Here is a 22,686-nt window from a genome sequence, read left to right as displayed (position 1 = left end):
AGTCTTCCTCATTGATTTTCTGTCTGGATGATCTACCCATTGATACAAGTGGGGTATTAATGTTTCCTACTATTATTGTATTGCTGTCTATTTCTCCCTTTATTCTGTTAATATTTGCTTTATAGATTTAGGTGCTCAGATTGACTTTTTTTTTACTCACATTATGCCCTTAAGATACCTCCAAGTGTTTGAGTGTATCAGTAGTTTGTTTCTTTTTATCACTGAATAATAATCCATAGTGGGTTAGTTTGCATGATCTAGCATATTATGTATGTAGGAACATACAGTGCATACTCTGTTGTGAGATTTATTCATGTTTCTATAGTTTTCCCTTTTTAGTGCTGAGTAATATTCTATTGTATGGATACACTACAGTTTTTAAAATTTATTGGTTGATAGACATTTGATTTGTTTCTAGTTTCTGGCCATTATAAATGAGTCTTCTATGAAATTCATTGTACGTGTCTTTGTGTGGACTTATGCCTTCATTTCTCTTGGGTAAATACCATGTAGTAAAATGACTGCAAGGTGTGATGTGTGTATATCTAAATATTTTAAAAGTTGCCAAACTGTTTTCCAGAGTGGCTATTAATTTTACATTCCCACCAGCAATGTGTAAGAGTTGCAGTTGCTCCACATCTTGGCCAACCTTTGCTGTTAACACGCTTTTTACCATTCTAGTGGATGTGTAGGTCTATCTCATTGTGATTCTAATTTGCAGTTCTCTAATGATTAATAATGCTGAGCATCTTTTTATCTGTTTATTTTTCATTAGAATATCTTTTTTATGAAGTCTCTCTTCAAATCTATGGCCCATGCTTGTCTTATTATTGAGTTTAAAGTTCTCTACATATTTGAACACTTTTGTCACCTATATGTTTTGCAAATATCTTCTCCTTGTTTATAACTTGCTTTTTTTAATATATAAATTATTTATTTATTTATTTATTTTTGGCTGCATTGGGCTTCGTTGCTGCGCGCGGGTTTTCTCTAGTTGTGACGAACGGGTACTACTCTTCGTGGTGGTGCGTGGGCTTCTCATTGTGGTGGCTTTTCTTTGTGCGGAGCATGGGCTCTAGGTGCATGGGCTTCACTAGTTGTGGCACATGGGCTCAATATTTGTGGCGCATGGGCTTAGTTGCTCCATGGCACATGGGATCTTCCTGGACCAGGGATCGAACCTGTGTCCCCTGCATTGGCAGGCAGATTCTTAACCACTGTGCCACCAGGGAAGCACCCTAACTTGCTTTTTATTTTAGTAATAGTGTCTTTTGAAGAGCACATGTTTTAAATTCAGATGTTCAGTTTATTAAATATTTTCTTTTATACTAAGTTCTTTTTCTGTCCTAATTAAGAAGTCTTTACCAAACCCAAAGTTACTGAGAGTTTCTCCCATGTTTCCATTTAGAAGTTTTACAATTTTAGCTCTTAAATTTAGGTCTGTGAGATTTCAAGTTAATTTTTGTATATAGCGGAAGGTAGGCGTTGAGGTGGTTTTTGTTTGTTTGCTTGACATTTAGCTATCCAGTAGCCCCATTTGTTAAAAAAGTTATACTTTTCCCATTCAATTGGCATGGGACCTTTGTTGAAAATAATTGACTATATATGTGTTGGTTTATTACTGGACTCTCTATTCTGTTTTTTTAATCTGTATGTCTATATTTACACCAATACAATTTGTCTTGATAATAAGCTATATAATAAGCCTTGAAATCAGATAGTATAAATCCTCCGTTATCTTCTTTTCAAAATTGTATTGACTTTTCTAGTTCTTTACATTTCTTTATAAAATTTAAAATCAAGTTGTCAATTTGTACAAAAGATTCTGCTCGAATTTTTATTGCAGTTGAATTGATCTGTAGATAAATTTGGGGAGATTTCGCATCATAACAATACTGAGTCTTTTTTTTTTTTGATTTTTGGCTGTCTTGAGTCTTTGTTGCTGCACATGGGCTTTCTCTAGTTGCAGCGAGTGGGGGCTACTCTTTGTTGCAGTGCGTGGGCTTCTTGTTGAGGTGGCTTCTCTTGTTGCGGAGCACAGGCTCTAGAGCGCAGGCTCAGTAGTTGTGGTGCACAGGCTTAGTTGCTCCACAGCATGTGGGATATTCCCGGACCAGGGCTCGAACCCATGTACCCTGCATTGGCGAGCGGATTCTTAACCACTGCGCCACCAGGGAAGTCCCAGTATTGAGTCTTTTGATCCATTAACATGGTATATCTCTTATTTTATTTAAGTCTCCTTTAATTTCTCTTAGGAACATATTTTGTCAAATTTATACCTAAATATTTCATATTTTATACTATTCTGAATTGTATTTTTAATTTCATTTTCTGATGTGAGTATATTGAAATACAATTAATTTTTGTATATTAGCCTTTTACCCTGTAACTTTGCTATACTCACTTATTAGTCCTAGTAGCTTTCATGAAGGATAGGTCTACAATTTTGTTATATTTTAATGTTTTTGTTTGACATCTCTTCATATCAGGTAATACTGGCCTCATAGAATGCATTGGGAAGTGTTCCTTCCTCTTCTCTTTTCTACAAGCATTTGCGTGGAATTCCATCTATGTTTTTCTTAAGGTAGCTTTGGCTGTTTTTCTTTTTGAAGGGATTTGACTGTTTTATCCAGGTTGTTGAATATACTGGAATAAGTTGTTTATAGTATTCCCTTATTATCATTTTAATATCTGTAGTGATGTCTCTTTCATTTCTGATATTGGTAATTTGTGTCTTCTTTTCATTTTTTTTTTTTAAAGAGAACAAGGAGGGGGGAAAAAGGGAATATTGGGTGTTAAGAAGCTGCAATTTTTTTAAATTTTATTTATTTATTTTTGAGTCTTCGTTTCTGTGCGTGGGCTTTCTCTAGTTGCAGCGAGTGGGGGCCACTCTTCATCACGGTGCGCGGGCCTCTCACTGTTGCAGCCTCTCTTGTTGTGGAGCACAAGCTCCTGACGCGCAGGCTCAGTAGTTGTGGCTCACAGGCCTAGCTGCTCTGCAGCATGTGGGATCTTCCCAGACCAGGGCTCGAACCTGTGTCCCCTGCATTGGCAGGCAGACTCTCAACCACTGTGCCACCAGGCAAGCCCTGTGTCTTATGTTTTATTTTTGGTCAGAGTCTCTAGAAGTACATCCATTTTACTGATTTTCTTTAGAAATCAGCTTTTGGTTTCATTGATTTTCCTCTGTTGTTTTTTAGTCTTGTGTTCATTGATTTCCACTATTAGTGTTTTCCTGTCTTCTACTTATTAGGGGTTTAATTTGCTCTTTTTCTAGTTTCTTAAGGTGGATATTTAGGTCATTGATTTGAGAACTTCCTTTTTTCTAAGTATTAATGCTGTAAGTTTTTTCTGAACACTGAATTATTTAAATGTAGAGCTTTATATTTGGTATTTTTAATATTTATATATTCGTTTTTTTTTTTTTTTTTTTCTTTTTGTGGTATGCGGGCCTCTCACTGTTGTGGCCTCTCCCGTTGCGGAGCACAGGCTCCGGATGCGCAGGCCCAGGGGCCATGATGGCTCACAGGCCCAGCCGCTCCGCGGCATATGGGATCCTCCCAGACCGGGGCACGAACCCGTATCCCCTGCATCGGCAGGCGGACTCTCAACCACTGCGCCACCAGGGAGGCCCTATATATTCGTATTTTAGCTGTATCCCACAAAATTTGATATTATGTATTCATTTTCATTCAGTTCGAAACAGTCTAATTTTCCTTGTGATTTCCTCTTCCACTCATGTTTATTTTCCTAAAAGATAGGTATTTTCCAGATATCTTTCTGTTACTGCCTTCTGTTTGTATATAGTTCTTTTCATTATTTAAGTTTACCATCTTAAGAATTTGGGATGAGCATTTAATTCATCTATATTTAGTATAATTAGTGATATTTTGGGGTTCAAATTTATCATCTTAGTATTTGCTTTCTATTTGTCCCTCTTTATCTGTTTCCTCTCTTGCTTTCTTTTGGATTAATTTTTAATTTCCATTTCTCCCTTCTACAAACTTGATGTCATTATACACTCTTTTAGTCTTCCTTTTGTGGATAATATGTAGTATTCAATATGCCTCTTATTATAGTCTTGCATGAGTTTCTGTTGCTACTCCCCAGACAATAAAATGACCTTTGACCCTTTACTTCATCTATTTTTTGTGTGTATTTTGTGTGTTATGTGTTGAGCTGTGTCCCCCTAAAATTTATATGTTAAAGCCCTAACTACCAGTACCTGAGAAAGTGACATTTGTGAATAAGTTCATTGCATATGTAAGTAGTTAGAATGAAGTCATACAGGAGTTTTTTGTGTGTAGAACTGTGTGATGATACAGCATTTCATTTCCTGGATTCCTTTGTTTCAAAGCCTGTATTCTTTTCTCATTAGAATTTTTACCTATAGTTTCTTTGGTTGAACTGACCGTAGAAATGTGCACACATTATACTCTCAGTAGATACTTGTTAAATTGATCAAGCGTCCAGAGTAATTTATCATGGTTACTTCTGCTGAGAGACCATAATAATGGGGGGAGTGGGAGACAAAATACTGGATACTTAAGATTTGAAGACCTAAGTTCTAGTTTTAGCATCACTGTTTATTACCTATATGATCCGGGTTTTTGTTTTCTTATTACTTAACACCATACAAAGAGTGTGAAATAATCTGATCTTTCTACCTTAGAGATAAAAATATATATGTTAAAATATTTTGTAAACTGAGAAACCCTAAACCAAAATTTTCCTTTTATTCTAGCCTTCTTTGGGATCTTCCTGTCATTTTCAAAGTTTTCATCTACATTAAAATTTTTCTTTTGTCCTTTTATTAGTAGAAACCAAATGAAGAGAAATATATGTCCCAGTTGACCTCTCTGCTGTTTGTATTAAGAGGTTGACTAACTTTTTTCAAGAGCTTCTCCAATAATCTCCCTAACTCGTTTTTGTTTTGTCCAGTATATATTCGGAAAGGTTTTAAGTACCATGTTTGTAAGCTCTCACAAAATATTGCTGTAAAATGATGTAATGGAGAGATGAACTTCTAGGAAAGGTTACCCTGGGCATATGACATGGTGGCAAATGACTGTAGACAGAGGCTGTACCTCTGTATAGCCCATATAGACAAATTGCATAAGGAAAATACCATAGCAGAAAGCTAGCTGTTGACTTTACTGATAATTCCATGTCAAATAGGGGAAATAAAAAATTTTATTATTATCATCATCATTCTTGACATCTTGTGTCAGATATTGTCCTATGTCCTACTGAACATTGAGTTGCTCATTTAACTCTCACAGAACCCTGGTAACATTTTTTCCATTTGCAAGGGGTGTTTGATTATCAGGGGCACTGTACAATATTTAGTTCAATCATATGCAATTGCTGTTATTTAGGGTAAAGACATTCAAATATCAGGAATTTTACATGGCTCAACCAGTGTAAGTATATTAGGCATGAATCCATCTATGGAATTTCTTAACCTTCTTAAGCTCTTGAAAGGGTCAAACCCAGGTAATTTCTCCCAGAATTTGCCACAGCTTTCATTAGAGTCAGTGCCTGTAGCACTTTAAAGCAATAAGAAAAAGATGACAAATATCCAAATAGTAGGAATATTAGATAAAAAGTGAAATATAAAAAGTTATTTCCGATTATAATTGCCCGACATTATAAGTTAAGTTGGTGATAGTCATTTTTTTTCAATTTCTGAAACAATGTAGTTAAGTATTTTAAGTCCAATGAGCAGATGTCAAACATTTTTTGTGCAAAAACAATCCACGTATATGATTAATAAACGTGAGGTTTTAATGAGTCATCGGTAAGTCAAACAAAGTAATTTTCCACCATAAATACTATAACAAATAAACTCTTCTAAAATAAAATATTTCCTTCTTTTTCCCTCTGGTGACCTAGTGGTAATGTTCTGCAGTGTTTTATGTAGGAGACTTGGATTTCATTCCTGTTCTCGTTATCTCTCTCCCTGGGGCTGCAATGAATAAAATAAGAAATAAAATCACTATCCTGCATCCTTACTGCCATAGGCTGTACCCATGTCAGATTTCATAAACTCAGCTAGATGGGGCCTGATTAGTATTGGGATGGAAGACCTCAGAACAAAGTCTGTGGAACACACACCTTCCATACAGCCAGTATTTCATCTTCCTTGAACCCTTGTCTTACAGTCATTATTGCACTTTACTCTTTGATTGATTTACTTGCTGTAGGAAAAAAGAAAAGAAAAGGTCTTTAAAGTAAATGCATTTCTAGTCATTTAAATCAATGAATTTATTTATTTTCCCTTTTCAAACTTGAAACACTATTTAGTTTGAAAGGTGTGTGGCTATATTCTTGAAAAGACAGTATTCCAACCAGCAATGTGTTTTATTGTCTAAAAATTTACTATCTCAGGGACTTATTTTACTTATCTCTGTAAAGTGTTCTTTGTTTCTATTTGTTTTGAGAGATAGTGTTGCCCTTGTTTTATAAAAAATAGACAACACATGAAATTATTTTTTAAAACACATATAATGTAATTATGTGAAGATTCAAAACTTAGAATTGTTTTCTTGTTCCCTTTAAAACCTAGATTATCTACATACTGTGTAACTTTAAATTTTAATTAAAAAAACCTCGAATATCAGTAATTTAAATCAATTAGATCTTTTTGTAGGTGTATATATAAAATATAATGCATATAATTCAGTTAAAAATGCACTTGTGTTTTAACCATGAATAGACCCAATCTACCTATACCTGTTCCTCCCAAAACACACACAAACACACCTTGCATAATTACAGGTGGTACACATGCATGCATATGCACACACACACTCAAACATTGGCGTACCTAAGTTCTCTAACACACTGGTTTTCGTTTCTTCTCTCTTTCCACCTCCCTCCCTCCCTCCCTTCCTAGTGACATTTTACACATAACCCCAATACATGAAAGACAGCTACAAAAGGCTGAGCTTCTCTGGTTAATGTCAGAATGAGGGAGGCTAGAGTCCCATCCATATGGCCTCTTCCTCACCCCATGAGGCAAGGCATCTTGGAAAAACCCTAAAGTTCTAAGAAACATGGCTGCCCTCCTCAGTTTCACATTATTCCATATACACAAAAACTTAATGTTTTGAAAGAGTTATGGTGAGTACAGAAAAGTGAGTAAACAAAAACAACAGAAACAAAATCAGATTATTGTCAGAAAAGAGATACTTGAGTAGGTGTGTGAATGTAAACAAGAGAAAGTTATTTTAAGTGGAAAAGAAGGGCACATATCTTCCTCAGGAAAACAACTTCCAGAATGCTGTTCCTATTTAAAAATGTTGATGGTGGGCTTCCCTGGTGGCGCAGTGGTTGAGAGTCCGCCTGCCGATGCAGGGGACACGGGCTTGTGCCCCGGTCCGGGAGGATCCCACATGCCGCGGAGCGGCTGGGCCCGTGAGCCATGGCCGCTGAGCCTGCGCGTCCGGAGCCTGTGCTCCGCAACGGGAGAGGCCACAACAGTGAGAGGCCCACGTACCGCAAAAAAAAAAAAAAAAAAAAAAAGTTGATGGTAACACTTAGAGCTGTGAGCATGGGCCTGCGAAGTATTCAACAATGACTCCAAACCAAAATTAAACCCCCAAAGTCATAGCAGTCAAAGATGGGTGCCATATTTTTCTTTATAAAATAAAAAGTCATTTGTTTATATTCTGGAGTATTCCAGGATTGATCTAATTTATATTTTAGTAGCATTTAAGAGGATATTCCCTATTTGTCATCAGTGATTTTTCAGGAAGTAGTTTTTCAGGTATTTCAGAGTGTTACTGCTTTTAAACCAGCCATCCTTATAAATATTTTTAGAATACCCCATGGTACTGGTAGGTTGGTGAATTTTTTTAAATTGATTCTTTGGAGGGAAAAAAGAAGCCTCAATTTGCAGCATTTGCCAATTTTACTGGTAATTTACTCTCATCATGGCTGATTTGAAATTATCAACATGAAGTCACTGAAAGTGGAGTTGGGAAAAGATGTGGAGCAGTAGTTTACCATTCTGTAATATTTCCATCATGTAGATACACTAGATGTGAATATCCTCAAAGGCATACATAATAATAAAATGTAAAATAGGAAGCAATGAATTTTGACTATTACCTTTTTTAGTATAATTTAATTAAAAGTTTATATAATTTAATTTTTAATAATGGATACATTTAATAACTGGCTCACACAGTTCCTGAAACTTTGCCAATTGGCTCTCATGAGCTTGTGTAAGTGGGCTCCAGCACACCACTGTCCTTGGGGAAACTCCATTTCTTTACCTTTTACTGTATGTCTGATTCAGCCATCCTTCATCTGTCTCCAAGATTCACTACAGTTATGCAAATTATTTGACTATTGGTATTTAGGGGATATATAGAGGATATAAATATCAGCCTGTTTTCTTTTTCTTTTTATCAGTTTCTCTCTATTATTAAGGCACCTATTATATTATCCTGAAGTCATTTAATATCTTACCTTCCTGTTACTTGCCTAGCAAGATGACTTTAAACCATTCAAAATTATTATCTTTCCCATGTCTTAACAACAGAACCAAAAGAAGCGATCCCTAAGTACATTGGAGTATTGGTGAGATTTTTTTGTTGCTAGATCGTCACCTACCTAAAACTGCCTAGATAGATTTGTTTTATTTGTAAGAACAGGGTTTTCATTTTAAAAGCTTTTTAATGTAATTAGTTTGATAACAGCTGAAAGGTGAAAGGTCCCAGTCTGTTACCCAGCAGTTAACTGTTTGTGTTCATCGTTGATAACAGCAGCTTGCCGCTGAATATTTTCATCATTCATTAGTTTACCCTTTAATAAAATTGTTTTACATACATTTTCTAAAGTGTATTATATTTTCAAAATAATTTGGCCATGGCCATATTAGATCTAGAATATCTGCCTTTTCCAAAAGATAAATTTGAACTTTGCCTGTTAGAAAATCCTATATTTTGCTGAATTGGCCCTTTGTATTAAAGCTGTTTCTCACTTAAGTAAAGCTTCAGGAAGAAAAGGAAAACTCTTTTTAAACATTGTCTCTGACTATTATAGACTGGATAGCAGAAAAGACATCCCAATGAATGATTTACTGTATGGTGCTGTTAAAAGTGCATTTCATGGTTTTCTTGATCATCAAGACAGAAAATGGCCAGTATATTTGAGAGCACGAAAAACTGAGATATTTATGTGTCTGGTAGTCTTATTTTATTAAAATCCTGTTTTAAGTCTACTAAAATCACTTTCAGCAAATATTAAACACCTATATTTTGTAAGATTCTTTCAGAGGTAACTTGTTTGATAACACTAGAGTACAAAAGATGTCAAATCTCTCCGTTTTTCCAAAGAAATTTCTGACTTTAAGCCCTTCCCCATCAGGGTCTGTGAGAAATCCACTGTTAGTCATTCTTTGGGCCCTGGCCCCTTTCCCAGTTGTCTCTCCAAAAAGAAGTCACTCAGTCTGAGATTACTGCTTTGTTGATTATCTGAGAATGCCCTCTAATTTCTTCTGAAGTGAGTCCCCTTTGCTTGTCCTCCTGGCTTGGCCAGTGTGGTGTCTGTAGTCTCTGATACAGCAAGAGGCCCACTGGCAACTGCTCTCCTCATGCCAAGCTAACCAGGGGCCTCGCCACTGCTCTCAAGCTCGCCTCCAAGTGCAAGTATGTCATCGTATCCTGTTACCAATTTTAGGAACTCTTCTATCCCCCCAATTGTCTTGCTCTTTTCTTCAACGCTTCCATTTGCACTCAGATTTTCTTTTCCACCCTCATCTCTTCACACACAGTTGGAGCGTAATGGCTTCGGTATGCACTGGATAGTCCTGAACTAGGACACATTTCTTTTAAGCAGTAAAAAGTAAACAATACAGCAGGCTTTTATATGCTGCTGTATTAAATTCTTAGTAACTCATTTTGTTATAGAAGTTTTCTCTGAGTGGGAAAAGAGAATGAATATCACAGTCTTAAGATAAAATGAAAGCACAACATAAGAAACTACTTTTGTATGAACTGAAATATGTACACCAGATTTATATATCAGTTTGTGTATATCACATTCATGCATATATTCAAGTACATACATGAGTAGACAACAAAGAAAACTATGAGAATTAAATGAAACATACGTAAAAGTGGCAGACACATCATAGCCCTTCAATAAAATTAATCTTAATTAGATAATTTTCTAAAAGAATTAATGGTTTTATGGTTCAGGTGGGTGATTACCAGCATGTGTTATTCTACTAATATTCTCTAACACTGTCTTTAGTTTCATAATGTCTTAAGACTTTTTCCTAGATAGCTGAGAAACTTTTTTTTAAACAGTCATTTATTTTGTGATGGGTATTTGACTTTAACTTTTATTTATAAATTTATTTTCTTCTTAGAAACTTTGTACAATGGTAACAGTTTACAGTCAATTTGAAGAATGCTAAGATAATGGATAACTCTTTAAAGTGGGTCTTTTGTGAAGCCCAGGTACCTTATAATTAATGACTGCTACTATACCACCTGCTCTCTTCTGCCTTGAGTCTTATCACATCGATGTTGCTTTGAAATCTGAGAATCCTTTCCACTTCCTGACAACTAATATGCTACTAGTTTTAGTCCGACATCATATTACTGATTAGCTGAATACTATTTCCTGGTTTTTTTTTTTCCTGTATCTCTAAATAAACCACTTTTGTCTTAGGATTATGATGTTATAGAAAAAAATACTTAAATTAGACTTTTTTTTTGCAGAGGGAAGGAGATCATAGAAAAGATGAATCATAGTATACTAAATGCTTTCTAAAAGGAAAATTTTGATAATATTTAAAATATAATTAGGTATGCCTATGGAGAGAGAGTTTTTAAAAATCCACATTTGTTTCTCATCTTCCTTTTATAATGTAACGGTTTTTTTCTGTATACTGTAGTATAGGATTTAGTTTTTGTGCTTTGTATTGTTTCCCTTGCATCCAGTCTTATTAATAATATAAGTACATATTTTTAGGAATAAGCTGAGATATAATTCTTATATTATAATTACCTGGTCACTTATATTGTTCCTCTCCTCCGCTATAAACCACCTGATGGTTGTGCTCATACCCTTTTAATTTTATATCCCCTGTAGTGTCTATAGGGTAAATATTAATTGAATTGAATTCACTTGTTGAATTAAACTGATCCCACTAATTTACTTCACTCCATCACTCAATACCATTACATGTTCTTACCCTTTGTGTGTTTATCTTTCAAAAGATAATCTTACTTCCATGAGATTAAAGTTCCTGGGAGTATCTCACTATACTCGCCACTAGGAGCACAGGGATAGGGCCAATTTATTTATTTTTATTATTATTATTATTTATTTTTGCGGTACACGGGCCTGTCACTGTGTGGCCTCTCCCATTGTGGAGCACAGGCTCCGGACACACAGGCTCAGTGGCCATGGCTCACGGGCCCAGCCACACCGCGGCATGTGGGATCTTCCCGGACCAGGGCACGAACCCGTGTCCCCTGCACCGGCAGGTGGACTCTCAACCACTGCGCCACCAGGGAAGCCCGGGCCAATTAATTTTGATACTGGATTAGATTCAAGTTTCTGGACCAGAAAAGCAGTTTTCCAGTGTCGTTCTTTTAAGAAGAGATAACTCTGATACAACAATATGGTTAGTATTGAGAAAATAATAACTTCCTCTGCCTGAATAAAATGCCCACAAGGCCAGAGTGTGTTCCTGATTGCTAATTTATTCATTTGTTGTGTGGATCAGTCTACTCCCATAAATGTGATCAGTTTATTCTCTCCCATGCTTAATCTATAGGTTAAGCTAAATTACATGTAGGAGACCCTTTATCAATATACCATGAAAATCACTTTCTCATGACTCAGAGATACTCAAAGTAGAGAGGAGAGTGAATTCTTGGAAGAAAGACGTGTTGAGCAAAGACACAAAGGTAAGACATTTCAAAACGTGTTCAAGATAAGATGGCAGACCATTGTGTCTGGCTTCCAGAACACAGTGGGAGTAGACTGTGACCTAAGGCTGGAAGGACAGGTAGGTAACAAAATACACAAGTTTTTGAATGCCAGGCTAAGAAGTTTACATTTTATATTTTAGGTAGTAGGGAATCTTTGGATTTTGAGCTGGAAGGAGTGAAGTGGTGATGTGCTCTGATTTTTCTTTTTCTTTTTTCTGGCATGCCATGTGGCCTGTGGGATCTTAGTTCCCCGACCAGGGATTGAACCAGGGCCCAGCAGTGAAAGCTCCAAGTCCTAACCACTGGACTGCCAGGGAATTCCCAATGTGTTCTGTTTTAGAAAGACGACTCTAGCAACAGTAGACTGAAACCGTAGAGTGAGAGTAGAAAGAAAAGAAATTCCAGAAATGATACGGAAATAAAGTTCAGATTTGCCTGTAATCATAGCTAACTAGTCAGTAGTGGAGCCAGGGCTTAAATGGTCTGTCTGACTCTAAAACCAATACACTGTGCTCCCCTACAGTGTAAATGTGGTCACCCCTCAGTATTCCGAGGGGAGTGGTTCCAGGACACCGCTCCCAACCCCAGGACATCCAGATCCACAGATGCTCAAGTCCCTTTATTTGTGTAGTATTTGCATATAACCTATGTACATCCTTCTGTATACTTTAATCTCTGGATTACTTATAATACCTAATACAATGTAAATGCTATGTAAATAGTTGTAAATACAATGTAAATGCTGTGTAAACAGTTGCTAGCATGCAGCAAATTCAAGTTTTGTCTTTTTGGAACTTTCTAGAATTTTTTTTTCTGATTATTTTCAATCCGCAGTTGATTGAATCTGCAGATGTGAAACCCACAGATACAGAGGGCCATCTGTATACTGTTATTGTAATTATTTAAATGTCTGTTTATTAGGAGAGAGAACCATGACTTTTCATTTTTATGTCCCAGGGTCTTAGCACAGTGCCTAAAAAAGGAGTGGGAACTTCATTAGTTTAATCAATAAACATTTATTGAGCACCTACTAGGCATTGTGCTAGGGTGTGCATATGATTCAGCTCTAGTAGATTACTGCCAGTTTTCCGAAGTAATTATAACCAATGTATGCATACACACCAATTTATGAGAGCTCCTGTTGTTCCATATCCCTGCCCACAGTTGGTATTTATGTCTTTTTTTCATTTTAGCTCTTCTAGCGGGTGGTATACCAATGTGGGTTTTTTAAACAATTTTTTTTAATTGAGGAGAAATTCACATAACATAAAATTAATCTTTTAAAAGTGAACTCTTCAGTAGCATTTACATTCACATTGTTGTACAACCACCTGTGTCTAGCACCAAAACACTTCATCACCCCAAAAGGAAACTGTACCCATTAGGCAGTTGCTCCCTATTCCCTACCCCTGTCCCCACCAGCCTATAGCAACCAGTAATCTTCATTTTGTCTCTTTGGATTTACCTACTTTGACTATTTCTATCTTTTTAAATTTATTTATTTTTTATTTATTTTTATTTTTTGCTGTGTTGGGTCTTTGTTGCTGCGCGCGGGCTCTCTCTAGTTGCCGCCAGTGAGGGCTACTCTTCATTGCGGTGCGTGGGCTTCTCATTGTGGTTTCTTGTCTTGCTGCAGAGCACGGGCTCTAGGCACGTGGGCTTCAGTAGTTGTGGCATGCGGGCTCAGTAGTTGTGGCTTGCGGGCTCCAGAGCACAGGCTCAGTAGCTGTGGTGCATGGGCTTAGTTGCTCCACGGCATGTGGGATCTTCCCGGACCAGGGCTTGAACCCGTGTCCCCTGCATTGGGAGGTAGATTCTTAACCACTGCACCACCAGGAAAGCCCTTGGTGGAGATTTTTTTGAATCTGTAGGTTGCTTTGGGTAAAATTCATATCTAACGATATTGTCTTTTAGTCCATGAACTTGGGATGTCTTTCTATTTATTTATGTCTTTAATTTCTTTCAACAATGTTTTGTAGCTTTTATTGTATATGTCTTTCACCTCTTTGGTTAATTCCTAAGTATTTTATCCTTTTTGATGCTATTATAAAAGGAATTGTTTCAAATTTCCTTTTCAGATTGTTCATTATTAGTGTATAGAAATGCAACTGAGTTTGTGTTTTTTGTTGTTTTTTTTTATTTGTTTGTTTTTACTTCTTCCTGTTTTTATAAACCCAGTTTATTCTGGCTTTGTTTTCTCTCTCTGTTTCTATCCCTCCTTTTGAAATCCCTCAGTGCTAACCATCCTAGTCCAGTATCTCATGGCCTCATGACTGCTAATAGTTTCTTAACTATTATCCTATCAGTTCATCCTGTTTGCTTCTGATTAGAACTTTTAAAATAGTTTCACTGGGGAGTCACTCTTTCCTAGAGTATTTTCTTACTCTAAATCTTACTTTCCTTATCTGAATTCTTATAGCACTATTTCTGTACCACTTAACCTTATATTTGAGTGTATAGTTCCTTGAACTACCTAGTATTCTATTGGTTATAATTTTTTCCAATTAAAAAAAAAACTTGCTGACTGCCTGCAAGTCAGCAAGAAATAATGTGACTGGGTGATACAATGATAAATAAGACGTACCCAATTTTGTCCTTAATATTAGATAGCATTTATTAAGTGGCTACCATGTGTCTGATACTGTTCTATGAACTTTATATATAACTCAGTCCTCACAGCAACACCATGTGGTCTACACTATTTTCTTCATTTTGCACAGGAGAAAACTGAGGTACAGAGAGGTAAAATAACTTTTTCCAAATTAGTTAGCTAATAAGTGACAAAACCATGATTCAAACCTACTTCACCAGCTTGAGAATCCATGCTGTTAGCCACTACCACTATATTATCCAGTTGAAAAGGTAAGACAGAGACCTAAATAAGCATATTTTGAGGTTTACTGTAGCACCTTTGTGAGAAGGTTAAAGAACTTTTACAGTTCAGCAGATGGCAAGATTACTTCCTCCTAGGAAAAAAACAAAGGCATTATGAAGGGTTTGGAAGTGGGGTGGGGAGAAACATTCCACAGACAGGAACTTGCATGATATAAAGCACTCTTGCGAAGAGACTCTTCAGAACGTATCACCAGGCACAGTGAGTAATGTAGTTTAACGGCAAACGATGCTTGAAATGGTAAAGGGAAATAAGTTTATAAAAGTGGGTTGCAGCCAAGTCATGTTCTTGAATGTGAGATTAAGATGTTTAAGTCATATTTTGTAAGTAGTGCAGTGATATTTTTAAGTCTGTATCATAGAAATGTTTGACTATAATTATGCAAAGGGTCAAAGAGAGGAGAAGGACTAACTAGAAAGTTATTGTCATAGGCTAAGTAAGAGATAATGAAGCCCTGAATTAGGTAGCTAGCAGGGAAAGTAGAGACTGGAAGAGAGACTGTGAATCTTCTTGAATCTTCAAGATTTATCAACTGATTGGTAATACAGCAAGGGTGGGGCTGGGAGACTAAAAATGACTAGTGGGTGGTTGGAAGAGACAGATGCCATTAACAGAGATAACAAAGAGCACAGTTAGGACATGACAGTTTGGGAGAAAGGAAGATATATAATCAGTTTGAGACATGCCAAGTTTATGATGCCAGTGGAAGGAAACATTCAGCGATAATGTAGGTTTTTTTTTTTTTTTTGGCTGCATTGGGTCTTAGATGCGGCACGTGGCCTTTTCGTTGCTGCGCGCGGCCTCTTTGTGGCACTCGGGCTCCTCTCTAGATGTGGCTTGCAGGTTTCTCTCTAGTTGTGGCGTGCGAATTTTCTCTCTCTAGTTGTGGCACGCAGGCTCCAGAGTGCGTGGGCTCTGAAGTTTGCGGCACGCGGGCTCTCTCGTTGAGGCGCGCAAGCTCAGTAGTTGTCTCATGCGGGCTTAGTTGCCCCGCAGCATGTGGGATCTTATTTTCCCGACTGGGGATTGAACCCAAGTCCCCTGCATTGTAAAGCAGATTCTTTACCACTGGATCACCAGAGAAGTCCGATAATGTAGAATTTAAGAGATGAAAATTAGAGATGTAACTATTAGAGACCTTGGTGTACATTTGATACCTAAATCCAGGGAAGCACATAGAGGAAAAACATCTGGAGATATATGGAAAAATCAGAACCACCAAAGGAATATTCCCAGGGTAAGGAGAACTAGAAGATTACAGTGGATTAAAATAGGAAGTGAGAGAGTGGAATGTTTCAGAGAGATAAAACAAATGTGGCAAAACATCAGCATTTCTGAAATCTAGGTTGTGAGAACGTGAGTTTTTGTGCTTATACATGCTATTTCATATTGTTTCCCCGTAGATCTTTGTTTTTCTTTGCTTCTATAATTGGCTTCTCTACTTCAAATCATTTTCTAGTTGTTGTATCTTACGAGTGAATTCTAGATTCCTTCATAGCACTCAGAAATCATAGACTAACTGTGGTATCTACACATGTTATATAGACATGGATAAAGTGAATATTAGGTTATTAGACTTAAGAGTAAATATAGATTAGCCCTCAATAAGGCTCCCTTGGCAGATTTCTAGCAGCATAAAAGATGGAGCTGATATGAATGAGCCCTGCCCTTCCAATATAAGATTAAGTATTACGGACAAAAAAAAAGAATCATAGCCTTGATTAAACGAATAAAAGGGAAATCCAGTTTTGTTTTAATGCCAGCAACAGCTCAAAACCATAGTCAAAAGCAGGAAATGACACTACAGAATATAAGCCTTGGTGTCTGGGGTTTTAATACTTACTTGAAGCAAAAATTGTGCCTTTGGGTCCACAGGCAGCTGGAATTGAGCCCCCTGCATAAAGCCTAGTCTCAAAGGGCTACTGTTTTGTGAAAGAATGAGAAAAATTCAGTGGTCCAGAGCTATTAAAACCCTTAGGACCCTGACAGAAGCCAATGCAAAAACTGTTCTCTACCACAAAACTTAGGGCTTTGGGAGCTCCTGTTAAGGAAGTATTTTTTTAAAAAATCAAAAACCTCAGGCTTCCCTGGTGGCGCAGTGGTTGAGGGTCTGCCTGCCGATGCAGGGGACACGGGTTCGTGCCCTGGTCCTGGAGGATCCCACATGCCGTGGAGCGGCTGGGCCCGTGGGCCGTGGCTGCTGGGCCTGTGCGTCCAGAGCCTGTGCTCTGCAACGGGAGAGGCCACAGCAGTGAGAGGCCCACATACTGCAAAGAAAAAAAAAAATCAAAAAACTCAGTGAAGGTGTGCTCACAATATAAATATAAACTGTGAGGATAGTCAACAGATGCAACAAAGAAGAAAATTGTCCTTCTAAGAACAGGAGATAAGAAACCTAATCTGAAAGATACCATAAAACTAATCATTTTTAAATAAACAATTAAAGAGATAAAAGAAGTAATAAAGCCTTAATGAAAGAACATGACAGGATAAGAGGAAAAAAAAGAACTATAAATGAAATGTTCATTGATTTTTTTTCTTTAATGGTTAGATTAAACTACTGAAATGAGAATTGGTAAATTGGAAGATGATCTGGTCAAATCACCCAGAATACAGAACCAAGAGTTAAGGAAGGAAAATATAAGAATGCTTAGGAGACAAGGGAGATAGAATGAGAAAGTACAGCATATATCTATCTAATGACAGTTTAGAAGAAGCGAATGGGAGATGCAATATTACCATAAAATAATGGTTGAGCTTTTCCAGAATTGACAAGAAAGACAAGTCCTCATATTTAAGAAGTACACAGTATCCTGAACAGGATAAATAAAAACAATCCACATTTAAACAAACCATAGAGAAACTGTTCAGCATTAAAGCAAATAGAAAATTTTAAACCAATTGTAGAGCAAAAATTAAAGAACACCAGTTATACTAACAATTACCTTCCCATCTGAAACAAAAGATATCAGAAAAAGATAGAAAAATATCTTCAAATTGCTTAGGGAGAATAATTGTCAACGTAGCATTTTATACCTTGTTAAAAGTATTGAGAATAAAATAAAGATATTTTCAGGAAAATTAAGACATCAATTTGCCATTCACAGACCCTTACTTTGAAAGCAAATAAAGGGTATACCTCAGCAAGAAGAAAATTGAATACAGAGGAAGGAGAGGGCAGCAAGAAAAAGCTCTAACTCAGAAAAAAGTAAACCTGTTGATCAATCTTAAGCACTGATTGTAAAAGAAATTACTGTAATGATGATGACTAATTGGAGGGGGTTAAAAACAGTATGACAGCAAAACTTAGAAGATGGGAGAAGGAAATCAGAAACATTTTAGCATCCTTAGCATCCTTGTATTGAGTGGGAGGAGGATAGAGATACTAATTAGACTTTGTCAATGATTATTTTTAAAATCTAGGGGTAAAACTATAGTATGTACAATTTTCAAACCAATAGGTGGAGAAAAACACAGTAAGAAAAATAGAATATAGGAAAAGAGAATAAAAGATACATAAAAGAAGATACAAAAGCATAAGTTAAGATAAAGAATAAATCCAAATATTTTAGTACTCACAATACATGAAAGTAGTATTTTCAAATTGAAAAACTAATGCAAAATGTGGCCACATGTTATTTATAAGAGAAACACCTAAAACACAGTGTCACTGAAAGATTGTAAGTAAAGGGATAGAAAAAAATCAGAATTCTGACCCTTATAATCATTATGCATCTAACAACGTAACCTAAATTTACATGGCAAAAAAATGCACAAATACCACACCTTCAAGGACCAGATAACCTCTATCTTATATAGGTATTCTAATATTTGTAGAGGAAAAACTCCCCAAGTTCTTTTATGAGGCTAATGTAAATCTTAATTTCAAAATTAAATATGTATTATGAAAAGGAAGAGATTATTGTTACATATGGACATAGATACAAAAATTTCCTAAAAATGTTAGGTATTGAGTTTTAAAAAGTCATTTTCTAATACCTGAGGTTTGCTTTAAAAGTTTCTGCTCTGTTAAATGAGTATGATAGTAAAACCAACTTTGAAACATGTAATATAGGCAATCCACCGGGGCTAGCCCAGCCTAGATCAGCCACCTCTGAGTGTCCCACAGACTCATGTGATAAATAAATGCCTGTTGTTTTATCTACTGAGATTTTCAGTTGTTTGCTTTGTAATAACAAGCTAATACATCTGGCAAAGTTAAAATTTAGATGTTGCCGGGCTTCCCTGGTGGCGCAGTGGATGAGTCTGCCTGCCGATGCAGGGGACACGGGTTCGTGCCCCAGTCCGGGAAGATCCCACATGCCGCGGAGCGGCTGGGCCCGTGAGCCATGGCCACTGAGCCTGCGCGTCCAGAGCCTGTGCTCCGCAGCAGGAGAGGCCACAACAGTGAGAGGCCCGCGTACCGCAAAAAAAAAAAAAAAAAAAAAATTTAGATGTTGCCAACTATGTGGAGGAAAAATGTGAAATTTCCATTGCTTTTAAAAAAAATATTTATTTTATTTGCTTCTTGGCTGTGTTGGGTCTTAGTTGCGGCACATTGGATCTTCGTTGAGGCATTTGGGATCTTTTGTTGTGGCGCACGGTCTCTTCATTTCGGCGCTGGGGTTTCTCTCTAGTTGTGGCATGCGGGTTTTCTCTCTCTAGTGGTGCGCAGGCTCCAGGGCGTGTGGGATCTGTAGTTTGCGGCATGCGGGTTCTCTAGTTGTTGGGCGTGAGCTCAGTAGTTGTGGCACGTGGGCTTAGTTGCCCGTCAGCATGTGGGATCTTAGTTCCCTGACCGGGGATTGAACCCATGTCCCCTGCCTTGGAAGGTGGATTCTCTACCACTGGACCACCAGGGAAGTCCCAAATCTCCATTGCTTTTGATGGGAAAGTGAATTAATACAGTTACTTTGGGGAAAAGTTTGGTGATACCTAATTGCAAATTTGAAGATACCCATATCCTATTGTCAGGAATCAGTAAACACACAAGTAGGTAAAGAGTCATTTAAAGGATATTCATTGGCGGGAGGAGCGGCAGCGGCCAGGCAGCCCAGCTTCGAGAAGGCTCTTGGCGCCAGCCCCGCCGCCACGATGCCCAAGAGGAAGGTCAGCTCCAAGGAGGGGGCAGCGAAGGAGGAACCCAAGAGGAGATGAGCGAGGCTGTCAGCTACACCGGCTCCTGCAAAAGTAGAAATGAAGCCAAAAAAGGCGGCAGGAAGGGATAAATCTTTAGACAAAAAAGTGCAGATAAAAGGGAAAAGGGGAGCAAAGGGAAAACAGGCTGAAGTGGCTAACCAAGAGGCTAAAGAAGACTTACCTGCAGAAAATGGAGAAACTAAAAACCAGGAGAGCACAGCCTCTGATGAAGCAGGAGAGAAAGACGCCAAGTCTGATTAATACCACACACCCAGTCCCTGTCTCCCTTCTTGTACAATCCAGAGGAATATTTCTGTCAACTATTTTGTAAATGCAAGTTTTTCAGTAGTTCCAGAAACATTTTTAAAAAGGAGGGAATCCCACCTCATCCCATTTTTTAAGTGTAAACGCTTTTTTTTAAGAGGTGATATCATTTGCTGGTTGTTTATTTTTTGGTACAACCAGAAAATAGTGGGATATTGAATATGGGAGGCTTTGATTGTCTTGGGAGTCAGCTTAACATTCCACAGATGGGGGGGTAGCTTTTATATCCTATAATACAAAGCACACTAAATGGCACTTTGGATTCAGTTGTGCATTTAATGTCTTAAACACTTTAAATTACTACTCTTCCCATGTTTTTGGTAGAATTATTTCCTAAAGCAAACCACTCACCCCTTGATCTTGGCTCTCCTGGGCAGAATTTTGTGCACTCTGTTAACATCTTTGGTCATGGTAGTCCAGTTCTTCTAGTAACTGTTAATGTGCTGTGAATGATTGACAATTTGAGTATGTAGTGTATATGATATTAAATTGCGAATTAGTGGGACTTACGATGTAACAGCATATCAATATTTGAAGATATTGGTACTTGATATCCTGTGAAGGAAAATTTGCCTCCAAATTTTAAGCTGGAAAGTCACTGGAATAACTGTTCAGAAAAGAGTCACAACTACATGATTTTTTAGATTTTTGGTACATATGTTGAGAATTGTGTACAAATTGAAATGTCTATGTACTGATCCTCAAAGCAACCAATAAAATCTCAATTATGAAAGAAAAAAAAAGATATTCATTGCAGCATTCTAATAGTGAAAAATTGGAAACAACCTAAATGTCCACCAACAAGGGGAATGAATAGATAAATGAATTACATATTATAGTCATATAATGTATAGTGAATAGTGCCCTCCCAAAAAGGGCACTATTCATGTCTACCCAGAACTTCAGGCTATGATCTTATTCAGGAATAGGGTCTTAGTTAATATGAGGTCGTACTGGATTAAGACAGGCCCTGAATCCAATAAGTGCTGTCCTTATAAAAGGTGAAGATACACAGAAACACACAGGAGAGATTGGAGTGATACAGGTACAAGCCAAGGAACACAAAGATTACTGGCAACCATCAGAAGCTAGAGAGAAGTGTGGAACAGATTCTTCCACAGAACCTCCAAAAAGAACCAACCTTACCAACACCTTGACTTTGGACTTCTAGCCTCCTAAACTATGAGGGAATAAATGTTTAAGCCACCCAGTTTGTAGTGTAATGTTTTATGGCAGCCCTAGGAACTAATACTACATAGCAGTTTAAAGGAATGAACTAGAACTATATGTATCAATATGGTAAATCTTGAAAACTTAAGTGTCAAATGGGAAAAAGTATATCGCACTACAATTTATGTAAACCCAAGGCAGATGGTGGGGGAGGGAGGAAACTATGACCTCCAGTAAGCAAGTGGTACTGACTGGACAAAGTGGCTTTGAGCTTCATTTTAAAGATAAATGAAGTATACTGAAAACTACAAATCATTGGTGAAAGAAACTAAAGAAAAATAAATTGAGAGGCATCTTGTGTTCATGGATTGGAAGACTTACTACTGTTAGACGTGACTACTACTCAAAGCAATCTACAGGTTCAGTGCCTCCCCTTCAGAATGGAATCTCAAGGGACTCCAAATAGCCAAAACAATCTTGAAAATAAGAACTAAATTGGAGGACTCATATTTCCTGATTTCAAAACTTACTACAAAACTATAGTAATCAAAACAGCGTGGGACTGCCATAAAGACAGACATATATATCAGTGGAATAGAATAGAGTAAAAAAATATCCCTCGCATATATGTCAAATGATTTTCAACAAGAGTGCCAATGGAGAAAGGACAGTCTTTCCACAAATGGTGTTGGGAAAACTGGATATCCACATTGAAAAGAATGAAGTTGGACCCTTGTTTTACACCGTATAGAAAAACTAACTCAAAATGGAGCAAAGACATAAATGCAAGAGCTAAAACTATGAAACTCTTAGAAGAAAACATGGGGAAAGCTTCATGATATTGAATTTGGCAAGATTTCTTGGATGTGACACCAAAAGTACAACAAGAAAAGAAAATATAGATAAATTGGACTTCATCAAAGTTGGAAACTTCTGTATATCGAAGGACACTATCAAGAGTGAAGATGGAACAGAATGGGAGAAAATATTTGCAAATCATATATCTGATAAGAGATTAATACACAGAGGATATAAAGGACTCCTAAAACTCAGCAACAACAAAAAACAGCCCAATTCAAAGATGGGCAGGAGATATACTGATGGCCAATAAGCATGTGAAACGATGCTCAACATCATTAATCATTAGGGAAATGCAAATCAAAATCACAGTGAGATACCACTCACACCCTGTAAGCATAG

The 22,686-nt window shown here is 37.2% G+C and overlaps 1 protein-coding gene and 1 pseudogene across 1 annotated transcript in view; both read left to right on the top strand.

Moving 5' to 3' along the window:
* The window catches only part of DNAJC1 (DnaJ heat shock protein family (Hsp40) member C1), a 214,825-nt gene that overhangs the window by 124,253 nt on the left and 67,886 nt on the right, over positions 1-22,686 (top strand). The gene's annotated exons all lie outside the window — the stretch shown is intronic.
* On the top strand, positions 19,948-20,253 carry LOC132487708 (non-histone chromosomal protein HMG-14-like; annotated as a pseudogene).

This window comes from Mesoplodon densirostris, chromosome 4 (assembly GCF_025265405.1).
Source record: "Mesoplodon densirostris isolate mMesDen1 chromosome 4, mMesDen1 primary haplotype, whole genome shotgun sequence".
In the NCBI taxonomy this organism is placed as follows: domain Eukaryota; kingdom Metazoa; phylum Chordata; class Mammalia; order Artiodactyla; family Ziphiidae; genus Mesoplodon; species Mesoplodon densirostris.
Note: the sequence above shows the minus strand (reverse complement) of the source record. Positions and strands in the feature narration are given on the sequence as shown.